Source organism: Acanthaster planci, linkage group LG09 (genome assembly GCF_054643075.1).
Source record: "Acanthaster planci isolate LZ-2023a linkage group LG09, COTS_SCS, whole genome shotgun sequence".
Classification (NCBI taxonomy): domain Eukaryota; kingdom Metazoa; phylum Echinodermata; class Asteroidea; order Valvatida; family Acanthasteridae; genus Acanthaster; species Acanthaster planci.
Genome location: NC_141785.1, coordinates 1114563 through 1139480, shown reverse-complemented (window position 1 = coordinate 1139480; position 24918 = coordinate 1114563). Strand labels below are relative to the sequence as shown.

Sequence of the window (24918 nt, the reverse complement as noted above, 5' to 3'; positions counted from 1 at the left end):
TCGTAGAATCAGCCAATCACAGTTAAGACTTTTGACCTATCACAGCCAAAGTGTTAAAGCCAATCACAGCCAAGCGTTCTTTCCAATCAGGCGAAGGGTCAAAGTACTAATCATGTACAACATCCAGTTTAGGAGGGGAATGCACATTGTGTGAGTCATTCTGCCACGGCACTTGTGCAAGCTGCTTCAATTTGCTCGCCACCACACCAGCTCCTACCTTCTCTCACAGATTTCATTAAAAAGTGGCATTTTTCTAACAGGATTCGGTGACGGCTATTTCCTAATACGTACCTGTACTAGTACATGATTTGACATGCATCGCTTTTATTTAGTGGATATTGTTGATATGGATATGTGTATACACAGTAAAGGGTCAGTCATTCCCTCTCTGTACCCATGGGGTTTGGGTGTGCTGTATATTCCATAACAAACCATGGCTGTACCCCAGTATGATTGCTCCTTGGTACCCATTAGTTAATGACTGGCCTGGGGGCCAAATGTCATGTACATGGAATGTGGGTGTCCATTGATTGTCTGGTTGATTTGTCTGGGGCCTGTTAGCCCATACATCTGATGCCAGCTTGCCCAAACAAATTCAGTGTCTGGCAAATAAGTTTCAATAAATGATTAAAACTGTGGCAAAAACACAAGATTGTGTCTTGAGTTTCATCCAAGAGTCTGAGTATAAAGGTTTGATATGAGACTGTCTTCATGTGCGAATTGTATTCTATCAATTCATTATCATCTTTTTGTCATTTCAGAATCATACCCAAAAGTTCAATACTTCAAAAATAACAAAACTGTTAAATAAATTTGAAGCATCTCATAGCCACCACTTTAATAGCCAAAATACAAATATTTGCCATCTGGAATATTTGCCATTTCCAAATATGAGGAATGATCCATAATATGACAAGTTGATGGAAAACGTAACCTCTCAAACAAGTCAATGCCAGATGACATAAGTAAAAACGGAAATAGTCCAAGTGGTCAAAATTATGTGGCATAATGGTTCACCCCCTGTGCTTAATCATAACTCAAAAAACAACTTGAAATTGTATTCATAAAAAAAAATAGACCAAAAACCCCAAAAATAGATTGTCCAAGGAAGTAGGATTTAGTCCCTTCTATGGCCAGCTGCAGGCTTTGGCCTCCCTTTCATTCCATTGTTAGGTTGCATTCATTCCTTTCAGTTGAGTTTGTGCATCTGATACAATAGTGTGTTATTCAGAAATCTGGTCAGATACAGGATAGGGCAATTGTGAAATCTTTAGTAGAGCCTTGATGCCTATCAAATACGTGGGTTTCTGTTAGATTTTAGGAGCAAGTCAGGAAATGAGTCTGATTGGTAAGGTTTTAAAACAAACTTACAACACAGCTTTTCTGTGCTTTCACTCATACAATCTAAATCCAGTAGGTGTAGGTCTGTTTATAATTATAATGATTACTACCCAGAAGGACACATTCGACAAAATCTTTTGAATTCTAATAGTTAAATTGTGCAAATGTCAATAATGAATGCAAAAACAAACAGGGATGGTATATTACATTATACATGTACACAATAACTAATTCATCCATACCTAATTCAAGTTGTTAGTGTACCAATCATTGACGATTATGATGCCCCATTTTAGGTCACTCTGAAGGTTGATCCCTGGAAAATTTAACTCTTTATGTTTAAAGTTCAGAGATCAGGAATTAGAAATAGAAAGTTTAGAGATCAGGTATTAGAAATAGAGTAGGAGGAAATAGAGAGTAGGAGGTTTCAGACAGGTTCCTTCTTCCAAAAGAAACCTGTAATTTTTTTTCAAATTTGACAGGATACTTGCACCATACTTCTTATTTGGAAACAACTGGTTCTCCCTCAAGGTCTAGTTGCCAGAATATTTCAAACATATTGTACTTCAATCAAGAGCACTGCATATGCAGATTAAAAGGTAAATGGACCAAGTTTTGTAACTTGAGGAACTTATGATACACTTCACAAACATGATCCACATAAATAATATTTCATTTACCAATAGGAAGCAGGCCTAAATAAAAAAAATAATATGGACTCTGCACTTTTTATGTCACACTCCACTTTGGCCAATTCTAGTGACTTATGGGGGTTTGGTTAGCAAATATTCAAGACAGAAATATATCATCACTCAAATCTCATGATCTCAGACAGTTGTCTAATTGCAAAAACTTGTTCTTCAAGAATGAACATGACTTATGAACTTGTTTCTATCCCAAAATTGGGCAAAGTCGGAGCACATTGGGAGTGCCTTCAATGCAATATGCCCACTGAGACCACAAATAAAGGAGTAATTGGAATCAACTGCATTTTCACATCCTTTAAAGATTGTAAAAAGTGAAATCAACTCACGTTGGGACCATAGTTGAAAGTGCAGGGGCCAAACATCTGATATTAACTAAATATTTTCCCAAAAAGAAATTTCAAAATTGACTGTTGGGGGGTATTTTTGGAGCTTGAATGCACAAGCACTGGTTTGCCAGCATTGCCAATTAAGAGCACCACTTTTAGATGTTTTAAGATATAAAGGTTATGTGTTGCTGGCATCCCTGTAGTTACAATGAATGTATAAAAAGTTTACTCTGGCCTATCCCAGTAATACAAACCTTTTGCCCTCTGAGGAGGCGTTAACGTATAACCTCTATACTACTTAAGAAAAAGAAAAAAAAAGAAAAAATAGAATAAACAGCCTTATCCCAGGGACTGCCTCACACAAACTAACTCCAAGTGTGATATCACCATGATCCTATTTGTCATATATCCCTCTTAATAACTGAAATAACACACTATCTGATGCACTGTGCATGCATATCCTCAACAATTAACTAAATAAGAGTGCCACTTTTAAGTGATGCCACAACACTTGGTAACTCTTGGATGATACCAGTTATTTTAACAATGCCCTCTCTCAGCAGGTTATTGTAATATCTAAACTGATTGACAAAAATTTATTCATTCCACTATTTCAACTGCTGAGTGAGTTCTAAATGCCCCAATGTGGCCATTTTGAAAGTAACTTTGTGAAAATAGGTTTAGAAAACGGACTGCAAAAACAAGAAGAATATGTATGAGTGACACGTTTTATTTACAACACAAATGCTTTCATGGTATTGCTATGTTTGATCTCTTCCTTTAAGTTTATAGGCATACACTGAATGGTGAACTACTCAATAGAGATCCCTCAGCACATCCATAATTTGAGAATAATTGTTTTAACTAATGCCAAGACATCACAGAGCCACACGTACAGTCTTTGGTTACAGAAAAATATATAAGGAATGTTTTTGACAGCATGTACGGGTAATTGACAAACGGTCACGGGCTACTTTGTTAACATTTGAAGCCCTTGTACATAATATTTGCAGCTTTTTGACTCATTCTGCTGAAATGTACGTTACATAAATCTATCGACCCACATTTGAAAGGTACCTCTGCATCGAAGAATCTAAGTCAGTCTTCATTAAAAAAACGTTTCTTTTACGTCTGTTTTAAGATCATCATGCTCGTATATTAACACATCACTGCAAATGAAAGTTAACCAGGGAATGTGAAATGCTCTTCACACTTTTTCTCTTCCTGGAGAATTTTCACAAAATATGAAAAAGTTTTCCACACTGGGGAAACATATTCATGCCTTTCAACACAAGTGTGAAAAGATTCCACAGAAGTGGGAAAAAATGTCAACACATTTTCACAAAAGGTTTTACGCCTTTTCACAAGAAAACACTTTCAAGGGAGTTGGAAAATATTTCATGCCTTCCAACAGGTGAGAAAACACTGTCATGCCTTTCCAAATGAGCAAAACCCTTTCACACCTTGTAAAATGGAAATGTGAATGTCAACAAGAATTTTTTTTTCCATTCACAGTGAACAGTTTCACTGTATTGTACTGTACGTAAATATCACATGCATATCACTATCCTTGCGAACATAGGTGACTTTTCATTTTGTATTACTCCAGTTTCTCAGCATGAACGGTAACAGTCTAGTACACTTTCTAGTACAGCCTTGTGTTCCCCAGGCTGGTAACATTGGAAGCCAGCTTTATCTCACACTGGGGACTCAATTGTTTATTTAAATCTCTTCGTTGAAATCACGATTTGTTTGATTTTCTAACAAACCATAAAAATAAAGAGAAAACTAAAACACAAATGTGTACAGTTAAGTTTGCTTACTTAGAAATAGATAATTACGCTGACTTGCCTTCAATTTAAAACAATCATTTGAGAATCTGATTTGATTAAAAAAACTGATTTGAATTCCATATATCAGATTTTTTTCTAAAAAAAAAGAAACCAACTAAGGTAGGCCTTTACAAACATTCTTTTGGATACACTGGCTGACCCATCATCATCTTTTTTTTTAGTAAATCTAGCCATTACTACTTTAGGATCCTGCAGGACTAGAATTGGGATTTTTTTATTTTGATAATTGTATCAACATGGGAAGCTTTGAAGTGGATACTTTTTTGATCATAAACTTTTAAAAATAAGACTTCATATTGCCAAGCATATGACATGCCTAGAATTTCTGTGTCCAAATCAAACAAAGGTAAAAATGGCAATACATTGACCTGCAGTGTAAGGCTTAGGGAACCTGAATACATGTACATGCATATCTTGAAAACTCACAAGATGAATTTGACAGTAAAATCCTCCTCCACGTAGAGTGGGTCGAGCATCCTAGTGATACTTACCTCTGCCCAGCCTACAAATGCAACTTTCCCATGTGCCTATTACAATTCGCTGAAAAAGACTTGATTATGCATACTGCCCCTTGACCCTCCACCATGCACTGCGGTCCCGCCGCCATGTTTGTCCTTCTTTTCGAAGCAGTGAAAGCCACCGGAGCTAAAGGGGGAAGGATGTGGGGGCGGGGAGGAGTGGCTGGGCAGGGGAAGTATCACTAGGAGACCCGGCCCACTCCACGTGGGGGAGGAGTCTCCTGCATTCACATAACCCTGCCCAGCCTACATATGCAGAATGGCACCATACCCTGGAGGTGGGTTGGCAATGGGAGTATAATTACTAAGAGAGGAAACAAAGTGGGTGTCGCAAGAGGCACTCACCAGGAGAAACTCCTAAGCTGAACTGTCCACTGCCTGGTCCGGAACAGCTTTGGATGTTGACTGGACTGCCAAGCGCAGGGTCGCTCTGCCATGGGCTGTCTTGCTCCACAGAACATCTTTCAGGTAGCACTCTGTGAAGATGATGGCCGAGACGGTCCATTGGGCAATAGTGTCCTTTGACGTAGGGTGGAAAGGTTTTGTCGTGGTGAGGAAAAGCTGGGAATTGGACGCACGGCGATGCTTGGTCCTAGAAAGGTACCATTTGAGAGTCCGGACCGAACACCACCTCTTGTCAGCATCGTCTCCTAAAAGTAAGGTTATATCAGGGACGAATATGTCCGGAGGCTGGAAGGTAGGTGTCTAGTTTTCAGGAACCCGATGGTTGAGATGAGATGAACCCCGTGTGGCTCCCAACAGATGTGACCCTCGGCAATCGATAGGGCATGAAGCTCGCTACCTTGTCTCAACTAATAGCTGCGAGGAGGAATGCCAACTTGATGCTGAGATGCAGGTCAGACGCATCAAGCAGTGGTTTGAAGGGGGGACCGGCAAGAATGCTTCCGAGGTCCCAGGATAAGACAAGGCATTTAACGTGAGGACACTCAACAAACAACCCTCAAAGGAGATGATGGATAGCAGAATTAACAGAGACATGAAGCCTGAGTGGACAGCCACCAAGGCCAACTGGTAGTTACAGATGGTGGCAGCCTGGAGGCCCGAGTAGAACAGATACATGAAGAAGTCAGTGATGGAACTCACAATAGCTTTGGTTAGAGAAACATTGTGGTTGTCTCACCATCTAGAAAATGTTGTAGTCAGCTGTTGTAAATCTTACGAATGGACAGCCGGGGCCGCCATAGACGCAGTGTCTGCTGAAAGGCCTGATGCCCTGAAGGATCATTGGACAACGTCCAGCATGTCAAGTGAAGACTCTCCCGTGTTGGGTGATGGATCCCTGACTTGGGCTGATGGAGGATGTCCTCTCTGACTAGAAGGACCAGCAGCTGTCCTACCAAGAGTCTTGTCAGTCTTGGAAACCACGGTTGGCGAGGCTAGAATGGGGCAACGAGGAGAATCCCTGACTTGGGCTGATGGAGGATGTCCTCTCTTACCAGAAGGACCAGCAGTCGTCGTACCTGGAGTCTTGCCAGTCTTGGACACCATGATTCGGGAGGCTAGACTGGGGCGACGAGGAGGATCTGACATGGCTCCCGTTCTATCTTAGACAGGACCCGCAGAATGAGGGAGATTGGAGGGAAGGCATATGCCAGAAGGCCCGACCAGTCGATATGTAGGGCATCTGTCGCCCACGCCTGCGAATGAGGGAACCTGGAGTAGAACATCGGAAGGTCGGCGTTGTCAATGGATGTGAAGAGGTTGATATGAGGACACTCGATCTCTGCAACATCTGGCTGACAACGTTCGGATGAAGCGTCCACTCTGTCAGTTGGACAGTGCCCTGAGAGAGTACGTCTGCTATGCTTCAGCTGGTTCCCGCTATGTGCACAGCTTGAAGGCTGATCCCCTGATAGCTTATCCACTTGAGGAGCTAACACACAAGGGCACAGATTTGAGGAGAGTGCGTGTCCTGGCTATTGATGTACGCCACTGTCATTGAATTGTTGCTTTGGACTCGAACGGAACAACCTACTAAGTGCTGTCAGAAATGACAAAGTGCGATGAACACCGCTTGGAGTTCTAACACACTGATATGTTTGCCTCTAGAGGCGGAGTTCCAGACCCTGGAGGCGCTGAGAGGAAGAAGAGAGGCTCCCCATCCAAACAGTGACACGTCCATCTTCATGGTCACATCCAAACTTAGAGGGGCCAAAGGAAGGCTGGCCGACAGGTACTCTGAGATGGTCCACCATCAAACGTGACTGCAGATGTCCGATGGAAGAGGGACCGGGGTACCAATTGGGTCGCTCTTGGGATGGTACTGAGATAGGAGATGCAGTTGAAGTGGCTGCATCCTCAGTTGACACCAGAGGACGAGGTCGACCAGGCTAGCTTTTAAGCCGAGGAGACGGAGCCAAGCTCATGCTGGAGGAGCCTCAGACAATAGAAATTGGAGGGCACACTGATGCAGATTGAGGATGAACTCTGGTGTCAGAGTTGCAATGCCTTTGCGGAGGTTGAGAACTGCTCCATTGAAGGTAAGAGAAGTGCAGGCCTTGGTGTCAGATGATTTGTGTTTTATTATATTTTTAAAGTCTTTTTACATCCCCCTTGTAGACAAATAGCCTGTCTTTACTATTCCTCCCCCCCAAGTTACGTTGACTAGGCCATGAGTTTTCTTCTTTAACTTTGCCCACTGAATTCATCCCTCCAGTTGGAGTCCCATCGTGTAGACTCTTTTGTGTAGTTATCTTGGCTCCTTTCATAATTAGGCAGGTATTGTGTATAGTCAGTAGTAGACTCTGGGGGAGAGAGCTTTTCTCACCCCTCGTTACTAACTAATTGTGTTTTCTAGGACTGTGAACAATAAACCAGAATGGCAGATAACCTGTTTCTTGGTCTGTTTCTTTTAGTTAGATGAGTTGATGTAGCTGTGGTAGAAAGCCGTACCTTTATTATTCAAAGTTAGTCTGAGAATGCTAGAATGAAGTATGTAGTAAAAGTGAGGTGGAAAGTAAAAGTCAGTGTGTGAATCAGATTGCAAAATGATTCCGCTGTGATAGCACAAGATTTCGTTGCTCCTACAAGTTGTTCTTGTTGGCCATAAGGCCAAATCTTGAGGCAGCTTTTGCCTATCAGACACAACATCAGGTGTCTGTTCAGCAATTCAGCCTTGGTCAAAACTGGACTGAGGATACCTTGTCTGTTGAGGGTTGTTGTCAGGGCCAGCAAAGGAGCAGAACTCAACTGAGAGTTACAAGTATCTTCCACTGAAGAAACTCGTGTTGATTTCTTATTTAATATAGAAGACAATGTTGTATGATTCATTTGTTGATTTGATTAAGATGCAGTTATACTTCTCTTTAACCTCTGAGTAATGTGACATGTAAAGATACTCTTAATGAAGTTAAAGAATTCACCAGTGTGATGTAGCCAGAGTTAAAATTGCAGTTAGCAATTTGTCCTCTTCTTTTAAAATGAGGATGGAATACTTCTATGTTTGGGTTATTTCTTTAAATTCAGATGGTCATTGGTCAAGGATTGATTCCATCGTACTACCCTTGCTACCCGTGCTACCCCTGCTTAAAAGTCACGATTCCAGATGACGGAAACCCCGCTGATTCCTGAATACAGAACTGGGAAATCCGAGGTTGTGGCTGCAGTCAGAGTACTTTGGGAGCCGGAGTTACACCGTTGATTCGTTGAAGGGATGTATCCATGATGTAGTGGAAACATTTTAAGACTTTTTAAATTTGTGATTTACCAGTCTTTTTAAAGAAGTCTGAAGATTATTTTCATTTGTGAAGCCTAATTGGTTCTTTATAAATTTTGAAGTGAGTAATTATACATCCAAGTGAGGATAGTAACTGATTTCTTTCCTTTGGTTTTGTTTTTTGTTTCTTTGGAGCAACAACATGGTACATCAAGTAAAAGGAGTTGAGAATTAATTACGCAAGCAATAATTTGACAAGTTGTTTGTTTTTTTTATGCCTGTGTAAATAATTAAGGAATAAATTAATTTAAGAGAAAGTGGAGTATAAAACTGACAGTCTCTGTCCCATGTATTTTGAGAGTCACACTTCTACACTTGGCCTCATTGGAGGAATGGCTGATGATTAACTAGTCATTGAGGTATTGAAAAATGAGGACGTCGCGTTGCCGCAGATGAGCAGCAAGTGTCTTGGCGCCCCGGGTGAAGACCCTTGGTGAAGTGGAGAGACCGAACGGGAGAGCCAGAAACTCGTAGATTTGACCACAACATTCGAAGCGAAGGAACTTGCAGTCCTGTTTGTGTATTGGAATATAGAGATATGCATCCTGCAGATCTATGGAAGCGGCCCAGCATGGGACCGGTAGGAGGTGCAAGTCTATGTTTAGAGTCTCCATCCAAAACCGCTTCTACGTGATGAATTTGTTGAGCAGTTTCAGGTTGATTATTGGTCGCCATTTTCCCGGTTCTTTCTTGGGTGTCAGGAAGAACAACAAAAGGAAGCTGGTGGACAACTGACTTGGGTGTACCGGCATGATGGCTTGTTTGCATGGTAATGCTGGAATCTACTCCTCCAGAGCCAGGCGCTTGGACTTGTGGCATGGAGGGGGAGTTGAACAGAAAACCATCCCGGATAGTGGGGAGCTCGTGAATTCGAGAATGTAACTGTGGGCAATGGTGGTAAGGACCCAGCAGTCCACAGTGTTTTCCCGCCAGAACCTGATGAAGTTGCCTAGACAGCCTCGGACAGGTTTGGGATTGGTGGCTGCCAAAGGTGAAGGAAAGTAGTCACCGGCGCCGCACTCCTGTGGGGACTGGGGGCGCGGTGCGGACCAGCGGTTGGCAGGTCATGGTTGGAACGTTTTACAAGCGGCCAGGGGCGGAGCTCCAAGGGAGCCTGAGGACCGAGTTGCTGATCGGAGCGGACGACTGAAGGAACGGCCTGAAGACGGGGATGGTCCTGCCTGTCATCTTCGTTGTGGTGGGGGCTGCCGGTGTGGAGAAGCCCTTCTTCTTGGCCTTGGACGTGGAAGAAGAAGCCAAGGAAGAGGTTTTGGCCTTGCACTTCTTAGTCTTCACTGGAACGGGGGAACCGAAGGCTGGGACGGTTGAAGCTGCAGCTGGGCAAGAATCCCTCGAATGGTCGATCATATCCTAGGAGGAGCGCCTTGGATCAGGATCAGTGGCCCTATGGCCGCAGACCAGGGGTTATACTAGAGCTGCGGATGGGATGCAGCGGATGAAAGCCCTGGTGGTGTAGAAGTCCAAAAGGGCTAACATCGTCCAACACAACATGAGGCTGTGCACCATGCTGTTCTGTAGACTTGCCTGTGACAGAAGCAGTGGAGCGTGGCAAATTCGTCATGGATCCCGTTGCCCACTTAGAAGGGGGTTGACTGGCCCGACTTCCGAGCGGAAGAAGCACAGTGAGCAGAAGCCGGTGAGGGACCTGGGGCAGACGGCGGGCCATCGCCCTGCAATCCCTGCTGGGCCATCGGTAGGCAGAGTCATTCAGGGATGTGGTAGGTAGCAACAGTCAGCACCTCCAGCATAGACAGAGAGGAACAATTCATTATGCTCTGGTCAGCCGTGATCCAGCCGTGATATGCAGAGTGGTCGTCTGTGATCAAGGATAGTGTTGCAGCACAGCATGCTAAACCCGATCAGTGGGTAGAGAGAGTGGTCGTCAGTGAACAAGGATAGTGTTGCAGCACAGCATGCTCAACCCAATCACTGGGTATAGAGAGTGGTCGTCAGTAATCAAGGGTAGTTATGCAGCACAGCACCCTCAACCCGATCAATCCAAACAGCAGTCCTCACTGATCATGGGGAGTGTTGTGGCACTGCATGCTCAACCTAATCAATGTAGATAAAGGTCAGGGGTAGTTTGCGGCACTGCACACTCAACCCTGGCCTAGCCACTCCACTGGGTCTTTCCCTGGCATGGCTGTTAGTCTCAGACAACACAACCACACCACAAGGGATCAGGGCAGCTCATAAGGTCCCCGCTCCACAGCCAGACCCATACAGCAGAATATGGTGGGCCGTTATTGTTTGAACGTACGCACATCACTCAGAACAAAGGGATGCCCGTCAGCCCTGTTTAACAGCCACACACAACACGATACAATAGTAGGCCCCAAACCTGTAAATAATGCACAGAACTAGAAGGGCAAAGGCGTCATGGCTCGCTGCTTGTTATGAATTTGAATTTCTTTCCTGTAATAACAGCTATGTTAAGGGACATCCAAGTTATACAAATATGGTTACTAAATTATACTAACCAAGCTTCATCAAAATCTTTTACAAGATTGGTTGACATACAACTACAATACAGATGTGCAAGATATTTAATCGACCACAGCAATAAAATTCATTATACTCTAGGAAAAAACCTAGTTAGTGCTGTGTGCAGACTATGTTTTGAAAGGTGCCTGTCATTTAGAAGTAAATCAACAAAGACCACCAGCAAGGGAGATATGGGTACAAACGCTTCACAGTTCTTTACAGGAGAGAGGAATGCCTGAAGAATGTGGGTTCAGTACAATCAGACTAGACCTGGATGATTATATAAGCAGTGCATTTGTGAGTCTGATGGATGGTGCATAATTGAAATTCCTCTAAAGTACAGTTCTGCAGTTGTATCCAACCCCATTATCCTATCCTCTACAATTCTACCCCCCATCATCCCATATCTACCATGTCTACTTTGACATGGTAGTTAAGTTTCTAAACATTAATGCCATATGAGACTATTTAAATACTGATGGAATTCCAAGAGGAAGCAAACAAGCACTCAATGGCACATTTTGAGGGTGCGTATCGTAAGTCCGACGCCTGAAAAGTCCGAATTTTTGGACTTGTGAGGCGTCGGATTTATGGGCTCAAAGGTCCGACCCCTCATAAATCCGATGTCTGACTAACGAGGTGTCAGACTTAATATGAGGCGTCAGTACGATTGACTGTGAAACATGGAGAAGTGTGGGCCCGCGCGATGTGAGGCTGCGTGTCATAAATAGTATACCATACTTGACACTGGGAACCAGTCTTGTTCCCAGCGCCGTCTCATCCGCAGTCAAATCAAACACCGGACATTCGAGGCGTCGGATTATTTCAGGCGTTGGATGTATGCTATGGGCCAAAAAACCATTGGAACTTTTAAATGCATTTGTCGGACCTAAGAGGCATCGAACCTATGAGGTGTCGGACTTATGGACTTTTTAAAAACCTTTTTGCGGACTTATGAGGTGTCGGACTTACGAGCTGACACCCATTTTAACACCTATGGATCTGCAAGGTACTTTAACATTTGAGGATGGCTGGACGAACGCACCGACCAACAGACGGACGGACAGAAGACAGAAATCAGTATTACTTAGGCTCGCATTTGCTTCGCAGCTTGCCAATAAGGGGCAGAAAAGAACCAAAAAAAATACAAAAATAAGCACTATTGCCAACAGATAAGAAATCACTCTTTAATCGTAACCAGGAATCAGGTTGATTCACAAATGTGAAAGGTAATGAACTCCAAACTCTGAAGATACTGTAAAGACACGTCTGTAAATGATAGGCGCTGAGAAAAGAAGGGTGAACATGGTGGTGGGACCGCAGTGTGTTATGGAGGGTCAAGGGGCAGTACGAATAATCAAGTCTTTTCATAGGCACATGGAAAGTTGGTATATGTAGGCTGGGCAGGGGTATGTGAACGCAGGCTGGGCAGAGATATTTGAAGGCAGGAGACCTGAAAATTCAGCAATCATTCCAATGTGCAAATTTTAGGACTGTATCAATTTCAAAAGAAGTGTGACAGTTACGAGTTTGAAGCTAAATTTGGTTGTGTCATGATACATGGAGGCATCAAATATCACATGTTAATCTGTGACCAGACATTCTCTAGTTAATGTATGTTATTTAAATAGAACATGAAAGAACGAAAATAAAATTTGTTTTTCTTCCCTATTTTAATTTTAAACAAGTGTTCACTTGTTATAGAGCCACAGAGTATATGTGGTACTGGTACATTTAAGTCCCTGTATCAAAATATGTGTATTATCTGTGCACTATACATGTAGTAGTGATAGTTGTTAAAAATAAATAGTACAAGTTGCTACTATGGAACTGCATAAAAAATGCTTACTTTTAAAAGGTATTATTTTATGGCTCCATCCCCCTCTGAAAAATATGCTCACAAAAACACATCCCCCACAACCAAAGCACTTTTCCATCATTCATCATTACTTCCTCGAAACAGTAGCATCTAGTCTAGAGAAGGAGCTGGTGGAGCTGGTCCTGGATCCTTTTAAAACAAAAAGAAATAATTTTACATCAGATATTCTTTTATCATTCATTCATAAATACCTCAAACAGCCTCCTTATTCAACAACATGCAACTTGACCGTATCCACATTTGATAATGCCCACTGTGTAAATCATGTGCTGGCACCTGGATACGAAACAGTATAATAGCTTTTGATTGGTCAAGAGTCTGTGGGCACGTGGTGTGTTGTATTCGAGTCCATCAGAAGTCATGCAAGTCCCTGTAAGTCCACCACAAGTCACTCTATCTTCCTAAGCAATTCACAAAGTGTTCAAATGAATTGTGACAAAAGCAATCTTTTCTCATTGTTCACCCTGTAACTTATTTCATTTCATTAATTATTTTGCAGGTCAAGTTTACAATGGGTAAACAAAATAATTAAAAATATTACATACAATATAGACATAAAAAGGACATAGTTTAAATATAACATCAAACCTATAAAAAGACTTAAACTCTAACACCAAAATAGTTGAATGCCCCTGCGGGATTACTATTAGTATGCAGAATGAGATAATTTGACTTAAAACGCACTGTCAATGAGAGTGCGTCCAAAGATACCATTATTGAACATCGAGCTCAAGGTGTGTATAGATCTTCTAGAAAACGGCAGTCGTACTCCACCACCCAAGAAGATGTTTGGTAGCCCTGCAAAGACCTGATCGATTGTTAGATCAACAGATAACCAACGACAGCATTGCTGAGGCAGAAAATGTAATCGATACTTACTACCATGTTTTAAATCTACCTGTCTGAGAGAATAACAACAGCGGTGAACATCACAGTCCCCCATCCTTCCAACTGCAATTACATCAATATATAGAAAAGTAGAAAGAGAAACAGCAGATTCCAGTACTGATGTTCTCATAGTCGGTGATTTGATGGTGAAACATATTAGTGGTCCACGTCTGAGCAGGTTTAAGCATATCCGATGCTCTGCAAGTTCCAGGGCCAAGGTCGATGATATCTGTCCTCAAGCCAAGGACCAGATCAAATGGTATCCGCCCCGAGCTGAAGTGCAACCCCATCGGCGAAAGAAAGACAGGTGGTTACAAGTGCATTCTTGCACGCATTCTAAGTGTACGCCGGAATATTATTAGTTACACGTACTCAGCGTGCTCTGCTTCAAACGCGCATATACTTGCGTGCCTCATGGCGCAGTGTACCCATTGATCTCCATTATGTACCCAAAAACACACCCTCTTGTGTTTCGCTTGAAGTGGATAGACCCAGTGAACTTGTTCTTCATGTAGGAACAAATAATATTCATGACGAAGCTGACAAAGTCTATAGTAAGATAGTGTCTGTAGCTAAAAAGCTAAAGGCCGAGACTGACATATCTCATGTGACCATCTAAGGTATTATACATCGTAACAGAGAAACTGATCAAGAAGGAAAAAATTCATCACCACCAACCATTTACTCAAGGCATTCACGTGCAAGCAAGGATAGGCTTTTATTGACAACATTAAATATCAATATCTGTGCCCAGATGGGATTCATCTTAGCAAGTATGGTCACAGTTAATTGTCAAGAATATCCTTCTTCATTTGTATCCTGAGACTCGTTCTCCCGGTAAATGGCATTCCACGGGGAGATCTGCATCTGCCCACCTAACATCATATGCCAATGCTGTACCCAGGAGACCAGGGCAAGATGGGGGTTTTCGGAATCCCATATGGAAGACCAGGAACAGACTACCGCTTCGAGCTCCCCATCTGAAGATGCGACAAACAAGCCAGAACAAAATCTCCACGCAACATTGTCATCCCCTACCCTTCCGGGTGGTCGAGTGGAAACGTTACCAGCAGAATATGAGGGGTTCCAGCAATCATTACTAGGTACATGTGTAAGCCATACTCAAGAACTTGTTGATGGCAGTATCCCACGGATACAAAGAAAGGGTATAAAATATGGCCATCTTATTATCAATAGCCTTGTTGGGAAAAATGATTTATTACGTGTTTTATTGAAAAATAAGCCCTTTAATGTGACATTGTGTGATATCTCTGTTTCTGATTCCGAAATAGCAGTTGATGGGTTTAACATTTATAGGAAAGATAGAAATAGGCAAGGCAGAGGAGTTGCTATATATGTTTCTGACAAATTTAATAGCAAGTGTAGGTATAACCTGGAATCAGAGGATCTAGAGAATGCTTGGGTTGAGACTTGTTATCCACACAAATCTCCCTGTCTTGGCGGAAGTTTTTATAGACCTCCAAACGCTGACTGTGACTTCCTTACTAAATTTGATAAGAATGTCGATCGTGTTTCCGATCTTGGAACAGAATGCATCATTCTTGGTTATTTTAACCATGATTTGTTGTCTCCAGCGTCTGATACTCAGAGTCGTAATCTACCTTTTCAGACATCTTTAAACAGTTTTACCCAGCTAATTGCGTCCCCTACCAGGGTCACAAATCACAGCAGAACTGTTAATACTAATTTTCCTAATCCTACCTTTTACCATGAACAAAGTGTTTTTTACCATGTATTAGTGATCACTTTTTTATTTATGCTGTAAGGGATTTTAATAAGACTACTAAGTCAGTGAAAAGCGTATCGAGTACCGCTCTATTAACCACTTCCTACCGGGCGACCCGTTTTTGAGTACATAGACTTTATATGCAGAGCCGGGGAGCCCGGAACTGGGACGAAAGAGTTGGGCCTTATAACAAAAGACCGTGCTCAGCACAAAAGACTGAGCTGCTGGGCATTACCAACATTTTTTCGCTCTGAATAGTGGAGATAATCTAGCCTTGTTTTGAAACAGTATACCACAGTTTGAGGCATTTAGAGCGAGTGGATTACCACCGGGGACAAAAGCTCTCCACCACCACAGCGATGAGCCACATAGCACCACTGAACGCTAATCTGGCCCCTACTGAAAAGAGGTCAGCAGTGCACTGTGCCGGTTTTGGGAAAAAAAAGAATCTTACGTAACACTGCACAATCTGGGCTCTTTTTCCAAGGCTGCAGGCCTGGCTGAAATATTCAGGAGTCAATGAATTTTACCTGTCAGCTTTAAAACAGTGCCCAAAGAGTCCTTCTTTTTGATATAAACAGCCATTAAATGAAATGATGAATTTTTGAAGAATTTTGAAAACGGAAATCTTGAAAATGAGCCGGCATCTTGTCTTGCTAAAATAAAATCCACCCAGCAGCAAGTGGTTAATGTTAAGAAAGCTGAGATTATTTGGGTGTTCTGACAACACTGTTAAATGGATCGCACTCAGAGAGTCTTTTTCAGAGGCGAAAATTCTCGTCCTTTAAATATTTGTACAGGAGTTCCCCAAGGGTCTATCCTGGGACTGCTACTTTTCTCTATTTATGTCAATGCTATGCCTTACTCTGTCACTGAAGGTGTAATTGATATGTATGCAGATGACACTACATTATCTGTAAGTCGCAAGGAAATAGAAAAAAAATGCTTCAAGGAGTCACTCAAGTCATGAACTGGATAAAGGAAAAACGTCTCGTAGTTAATCTTGACAAAACTGCTGTTATGCTTATCGGTTCCAGGGCTAAGGTAAAAAGTGTCGACAACTCTAGCATTAGTGTTTGTGGTAATGTCTTAAAACGTGTGAAAGTAGCCAAGTGCCTTGGACTTTTAATAGATAAAGAATTGAATTGGCATGTCCAGGTCAAGAAAGTTTGTAAATCTCTCCAATCCAAATTATGTATGCTTTGAAGGGTCAAGCCTTATATTTGGACCGATTCCTTGCTGCTTCTCTACAACTCATTTGTCCAGCCTCACTTTGATTACTGTGCCCGGATTTGGTCTAATAGGTTCCAGACACATAATAACAAGCTTGAGAAACTTTATAAACAAGCTGCTAGAATTATCTTGAGTAAGGGTTACAATACTCCATCAACTGATTTATTTCGTGAGCTAAAATGGATACCATTGAAACAAAGATTTATTTACCATTGTGCTGTTCTAATGTGCAAATGTATGCATAATTTGGCACTAGCTTATTTAAAGGATGGTTTAACTCCAACTAACCAGATCCATAATTATAATATGCGGCATGCCATAAGTTCACTATTTGTTCCAAAGTTTCATTCTGAATGTCTAAGACACAGCCCTTTGCTCACACTGATATCAGTGTGCAATAATTTGGACCAATCTGTGAAATCGGCACCGTCACTTGGCATTTTTAAACATTCTCTAAAATCAGCTCTTCAACAGTTTTAATGTTATTTTATTTTTTTAGATAAAATTCTAAGTTATATTTAATTTTCATTTTTAAATTCATTTTAAAATGTATTTAATTTGTTCATTGTACATGTGTGGTTTTTTTCTTTAATGTATATGTCAGGGCCCTTGGGAGACCACCTTATGGTGAATAGGTTACACTGTATAAATATCAGAAATAAATAAATAAAAATAAAGGTCAACCTAAACTGATTACAGGTGTGACTACACTTAACAGGAATGAAAGAATTACTGTCAGTATGAAAATTCAGTTGAAAGCTATGATTAAATTTGTTAGCAATGGTCACAGAATCAGTTATAGTTTCCCCTCAATGTGTAGACAGGCAACTGCCAATTTTTTATGGTTTGAGCTTACAAACGACCAGAGTCGTTTAGGATTAGTTTTACAGTTGTTGGCCAAATCCTTTAAATAATGACTGTAAGATTTCCTGGTGACATATTTAACCTTGTTACGTAGGTTTTTATACTTAAAAGCCAGAGATGGACATTATTACTGTTTCTCACAGCCACTTTGTAAGCCGTATGTTTTTTCTTCACCAGTGATCCAAGGCTGCCTTCTTTTACCTTTTTGCCTGGCCATTGGAACAACATCATGGATGACAGCAAAGAGTAAACCTGTAAGTTATCCCAAATTTGGTCAATACCTAAGTCAGGCAATAAATGTGTGTCCCAATGCACCTGATCAAGTGTATCACACAGAACAGTTTGGTCAGCCTTATCGTACTGATAAAAAGTATGGTTCAAAGATTTACTGTCAAAAGTGGTAGAACAATCAAATAAAACTTCATTGTGATCACTAAGGCCCAAACTGGGTGCTGCAGAAACATGACTGACGATATCAGGTCTATTAGTAAAAATCAGGTCAAGGGTGGACCTCTTCATGTTGTCAGAGGAATTCCTAAGAGTAACCAGGTTAACCATTTGATGAAAATTTAAAATATTGGAAGCATGCTGGAGCCGATCTAGTAACCCAGCTGTACGGATTACAGAAGGGCAGAAATTGATATTAAAGTCACAGACTACAAAAATGGCAGAGTACATATGACACCGGTTAAATTCTGAGCAAGCTGGTGGTATCTTGCTACGCTGATGGAAACACATTTTGCATGAGTCCATAAGTCACAGGAATCACAACAAATGCCCCATTGGTTCTTCCTGACTGGTTTCTCACATTGGGAGCAGGGGAATTTGGCAGGGCCAGGGTTAGCTTCAATGTCGCCTGACAAGTCAACAGGTAGATGAGTCAGTTGAAAACTTGCCGTGCAATTGCTATAATAAGCAATAGAGACTTTGCAATACCTGGGTTTATGGGAGATCGTGTAGTGTAGGGCCAAGTTCCTAATCCAGGGGAACAGATTCCAACAATCAAACGCAGGCTCAGGGATATTATGGTCTGCCCAGATTGTTTGTGTAGATAACAGTCCATGGTAGTAACCGTCGAAGATCCCAGTCTGAATGATGAGAGCGAGAGACGATGTTGAAATCGTACAAAGCAAGACCACACAGGTTGTGAAAGTCATTGCTGTTGCATGTCCCATTGAACATGTGTGCGATAAGTAGGCGGCCATTTTGAACATAGCCACACAAGTTCAAATCATCAAGAAGAAATCTGTCACCATCCAAAAGATAACATTGGCTAAGGAAATCACAGTCTGATAAATCTAAAGATGATTATACTGAGAACGCATTGAAGGCAAAAGACAAGTAAAAACCATTGCAGAGGAGGTAAGATAGTTAACAATTGTGGGTTAAAAAAGGAAAGAAATAAAAACACAACCACCCATGTTGACATCCACCATGTCAACATGGGCTAGCCTTATGACTAGCCTTGTGAAGGGACTTATGTTGGACTCGAACACAACACTGGGGAGATTAAATTTACCTCCCCCTTGGAAATTTTTCGACTACTTTAAAGTCTTTAAAGTCTTGCACAACTTTTGATACCAAGTTTGCAAAGATTGATAGAAAGGTTTTCATGTTACATGGCAATTACGGGTCATCAAAAAAAATTGTTTTTCCTTATGCTTGTGTTTCAATGGATGTCTTCTTTTTTATATCAAGTTGAAAGTTTTTCCTTGTCATCATGTATGTAATATCTAATGCTGACGTCAGAGCAAACAAAATCTGAAAAATTCAACGACAAAATGCAAAGGGAATGAAAACCAATGAAAAAATGCACCTATTGTATGATTATAAATATGTGAATTTCATGTATAAAATGTGCCAATGTGAACAAAGAATATCAAAATAAACACTTTATACCTTATTTACATTATAATCTGTGCCTGTGTTGCTGGCAGAAGATTTACAATGCCCTTAAGACATGAAGCTCACAGTGACAAGCTACCACAATTGTCAATACAAAATGAGCACGGATGAAATTGTTAGAGACATTATACAGGGGTCGACATTAAGCTTTTTTTTGCCCAGAAGCTAAAAACAGCTCCTGGCCTTTCAAAACTCAGAGATTTTCAGAAGCTGTTTCACTGAGCCCGGGAGCTATTTCAGGTAAAGTCGTATTAGGCCAAAAAAAATAATAGTTCTGCTTGCGATTACATGCCTCTCATAATAGGGTCAGTAAGTTGGATATTTTTTGAGTCAATTTGTCTGTGCTGAATGGCATGAATGGGGATTAAAGCTTCAAAAATTGTCCCAAAAATTGATAAAAACCCGTCTTAATCCTTGAAAAATTACCACAGTAGCCAATTCACAACAATTATGGACAATTCACACAATGCTAGCCAGTTAATCACAACGGCAAAATGGCCAACGATGTCCGTGTTTTGCGTGGTAAGCATTTATGATGCATCCAAACAGGCAGGCAATACCACATGTTACGTTCGTACCCTCGAACAACACAGGGGCTTACTTATGAAGTAAACATAAACTATACAGTGAACTGTAGAGGGTTGATATGGATGCGGATATGTAAAAGAGAAGACAATGTTTACATATACTTTCAACCCACTCTCTTCGTTTCTTAAGTGCCCATTTATTTTGTCACAAAATATTGTTTTTTTTTTATAACCAGAAACCACTTTTCATGCTTTATGCTGCAAAAAATGTTTCCACAAATATGAACAATATGATTCAACAATATACCTCTCAGTATTCTTTTTTTAATGTAAATTTAAATGGATAATTATTTAAGTAGCCATGTGATTTACTCCAAAGTTTTCAGACTGTAGGCAAATAACTAGGTGTCTCCAACTTCATGGAATAACCCACCTCAGAGCTGTTTGCTTTAAGTGTTTGGTCGATTTTCTCCATGCGTTAATGTCTGACCGGGCGGTGGGATCATTTTCACTGCCAGGTTGAATGGTCAAGTGCCCATTGGGGAAAGGCTATTGATTTTACACTCGAAAACGAATTGTGTGAACATTTTATAAATATCTCAATATTTCATACAAGAGGAAATTTAAAACTTGCAAAACTTCCTCGTGGACAAACAAATGAAAAAACAGACAAACCCAATCCGTGTCCGAAGATTGGGCTGTGCCGCATCATTTCTATTTCATCATATGACGCAAAAACTAAACATTGAATTTTTACAGTATGACACAACAAGGGCATAAATATTGTGACACGGCAGAGGGTACTAGGTGACAGGTGCAATGAGGGCGATAGATGGCACTCTGCACTGTAACAGAGGGCAGATGTATACTCACGTTAGACGTGTGTCAAGCGGACACATCGCTTATGCTTTACCTTGCATGTAGGTTATTGGGCAATGCTAATCACTGCTTGGTCACATGTAGCATGCGTGCGCAGGTGTAGTCATGGCAGCAGCCGGCTTGCAAGGGGATACAAGGTGCGAAGGGACTGTGTTATAGTAGAACCTTGCATTTGGTTCAATTCTGCTATAACATACCCAAAACTGTAGTTTAGGCAGAGCAAGCAACTAGTGAGGTTTGATACACCTTGTACGTGAGTGTAAGTGTGGCCAGTGCTTAGTCCCGAGTGTTGTTGAGGGGCTTGGTAGGTTGAGGGGCTATTTGGTGGTGAGATAAGAATTGCTTGTGGGAACTTACGGTCGAGTAAAGAGAAGATCGCTATTTCGCAGTGTGAGTTGTGAGTAGCATGACCCTGAGATAGCCCTTATTCAGGTCCTGTTGGCACAAGATGCACACAAGTAATTGTGGGGCTCACTGCTCCGGGCGGAGTCTATTCACACAGTCCTCCCATTAAGAGCGGCCTCTACTGGTGTATTGGTTTCGTGTACGATTGTAGAGTCCATGAATAAACAAACTACCATTTTGTTGGTGGGTTTTGCTTCTAGTCCTGACCTTTCTTTGTATTTCTGGCTCAGGTCAGTCTCTGAATGAGGATGAGCTCCTTTCGGTGATCGATCTTTTGCCGTTCGAGTCTCGCTTACATCTTCCACAGTGGGAGATGATAAAAGTCCCGGGACTGCCTACCCCATCACCTCCTGATGATGGGGGGGATCCCCATTCAAGCGTCGTTTACCCGGAGAGACCTCATCTTCCCCCCCTCTTCCCAGAGTTTCTCCTTGATCATTCTTGTACAGATGCAATAGACAGACTGCTGAAGGCCAAGCGGTGGACTTCAGGCTTCCGCCCACACCAGTTTTTAAGTTCCCACGGGCTAATTTTGATCAATATGTCTCAGTTCCAGACTTCCCCGACATGGCCAGAGATAAGATTTTTCCGAACAGGGTGAAATCTTTCACAAATAGGAATTTTCAGCAAATGGAGTCGGCTCTGAAGGATGTTGATTTAGCTGCTCGCTCGGGTATCAACTGCATGGCTTTTCTCCTCCTCCTTACCAAGTTCTTGTCCCGGGCTTGTGAGTTTGTGACCATGGCCTTTCACTGCATGCCTAGACGATTCCTTGCTTACAGGGCTTGAGCACTTTGCCAGGGTATCTGTTCGTGCTACAGCTTCCTGTAGGAAATTGGCTCTTCTGGCTGTGAGTATTCTCCACAAGTCAGTTAATTTCACCCTCAAGAGTCTTCCCCTGTTTGCCAAACATATCTTTGCGGGTCAATTTACTTCTCTTCTCGAAAGTGAGGTCAAGGGGATCAACAATGCCCAGAAGATCTCCTTTCATCAGCAAGCCAACTCTAATCCTTGTGTTCCTCGTCCGACTCCTCCAAGGCCTCCGCAACACTCCGCTCCTCAGGTGCATCATCTTACAGGGACTCCTTGACATGTTCCTTGGCCTTTGCGTTCCACCTGGGAACATTCACGCTCTATGGCTCCGGCTTCCTCCAGTGCCCAGCGTGGTATCACCTACTGCCCCCCACGGTCTTTCGGGGGTCGGCATCAGTGACTATTCCACCCCTTCTTCGGTCATCAATCCCGAACCCATTGGGGGCCATTTTCTATCTTTCGCAGGGTTATGGGGGGGGGGAAATAACATTAGATAGATGGGTCCTTGACGCTCTTCTACATGGTTACCGCCTCAAGTTCACGAGTGCCTCTCCGCCCAACACGGTGTTTCGGCCATGGTTGGTTCCCATCAGTCAGTCCAAGTGAAGGGCCTTGGAGTTGGAAATTGCGAACCTCCTTTAGAAGTGGGCAATCATTCCAGTTCCAGCACTCAATTTCTGCACGGGTTTCATGTCAACATTTTCCCTTACCCCGAAGAAGGACTCTGAGAAATAGAGACCGATTCTCAATCTAAAGCTGCTGAATAAATTCATCCGCCCTAGGCAGTTCTGGATGGAGACCCTTCGCACAGTTCTTTGCTGAATCTCCACTCCAGCTTAGGTGGCTTCGATCGACCTCATGGATGCCTACCTTCACATACCCATTCATCCCAACGATCGCCGGTTCCTGCACCTCTCGTATCAGGGTCAGACCTATGAGTTTCACACTCTCGGTCTTTCCACCTCTCTGTGAGTATTCACCAGAGTGGTCCCTGTTTTGAGTTCGTCAACAGATAAATGCATGGGCTTAGCTACAACTTCTTGGTCTCATGGCCAGTCTTGTCGACCTTGTCCTTTGGTGCCGACCCCACATGAGACCTTTCCAACTCCAACTCCTGTCTCACTTCAGACTGCGCACAGATTATCTGGTCCTTCTCATGCTGGTGCTGGTCTTCTTAAGTCACCACCTAACATGGTGGTCTTCCAAGCAGGGTTGATAAAAATCATGATTTAAAAAAAAAAATTTTAAAAATCGGATTTTAAAAATTTAAATCAGATTTTTTAGATTTAGATTGTTTAAATTTTTTAGATTTACAACAGACGCTTCGACCTACGGGTGGGGCACCAGCCTTCCGCCATATCAGATTTCCGGCCAATGGGAGTCAACCTTGCAGGACTCCCACATGAACAGTCTTGAGCTCCATGCAATCTTCAATGCTCTTTGTCATTTCTGGCCGTTCCTGACAGGCAAGAAAGTTCTGGTTCAGTCAGACAACGCTACTGCTGTCGCCTACATCAATCGCCAAGGAGGCATTCGCTCGCCTACCCTTTGCCTCCTTGCCTGGGATCCGCTTCAGCAGTTCATTCGTAATTCTGTCCTGGTCCTTGCCGAACACATTCCCGGAAAAAAAGAACGACGTGGCTGATGCTCTTTTCTCGGGGTAGGGTTTGCCTGACAGAGTTGGCTCTTCAGCCAAAGTTGGTCCGTGCCCTCTTCCGAGCAACTGACAGGCTGCATGTAGACCTCTTTGTATCTCATCTGCTCAACTCCCCACATTTTGCACCAGATTTCCACATCCTCAAGCGTGGACGACTGATGCTCTGGGCTTCTCTTGGAAAGGTTTCCTGGCTTATGCCTTTCCTCCCATTTCACTGGTCCCAAGGGTGCTGTCAAAGATAGAGAAAGAACATTGCTGAGTTCTTTTCATCTCACCATACTGACCGAGACAGCCTTTATTTCCCCAAATCATGAGGTTTCTGGTCAATATTCCCCTGTTAGTGCCCCTGCGCCATGACCTGCTGTTTCAGCCCAAGTCTCACCATCTCCATCTGGATCCTCTTCATTTGCACCTAGTGTGTTGGACATTGTCCAACAATCATTTCACCAGGCAGGGGTTTTTCAACACACTGCTGCTCTGGTTGCCAGAAGCAGACGCTTGTCTATGAGAAAGTTTATGACAGCCACATTCGACATTTCAACTCTTGGTGTAAAGAGCATGCTGCGAATCCAACTGAAGTAACTTTTTCCCTCATAATAGAGTTCTTGATGTATCTCTTCAACAATCAGGAACTACTGTTCTGGAGCCTATCTGACACAAAAGTCGATATACTCACTCCTTCTTTCTCTTCTACTCGATGCAGATGGCCTCTCCATTGGACAGGCTGCTTCAATTTTCTCCTTCCCCAAGTGAGCCCTCTTAACCGTCCTGCCGTAGGGATACGGGTACAACCAAACTTAAACAGCCCTCTTTCCCTGTAGATGGATATCGTGGGCAGATATTATGAATGATGGTTTAAAGCAGGTTCAAGAATAACAGATAACTCCACTGACAAAACGAAGTTTGATTTTTCAACCCCCACTCTATCTTCTGAGGCAAAAGATCTACTGAGACACGAGAACCCTTACTCAGTAAATAATTTTTTTAGGCTAAGACCAAAACGTTAGCATCCTTTTCCCTCCTGACACTCTTATTTGATGTCATGAAAATCCTTCCTTGATAAATGCCAGTAACATGATTGCTGGGACTTTCTCTTGGAAATTTGCATTAGGCTTTACTTCAACTTCCCTACTGC

The 24918-nt window shown here is 42.3% G+C and overlaps 1 protein-coding gene and 1 long non-coding RNA gene across 6 annotated transcripts in view; both read right to left on the bottom strand.

Moving 5' to 3' along the window:
* The window catches only part of LOC110990417 (small integral membrane protein 14-like), a 150315-nt gene that overhangs the window by 29544 nt on the left and 95853 nt on the right, over positions 1 to 24918 (bottom strand). The window lies entirely within an intron of this gene.
* On the bottom strand, positions 813 to 24575 carry LOC110989471 (uncharacterized). Its single transcript, XR_002599620.2, has 2 exons — positions 21266 to 24575; positions 813 to 12994 (listed from the first exon to the last, which is right to left on the bottom strand). It is a non-coding gene; the product is annotated as an uncharacterized LOC110989471 (long non-coding RNA).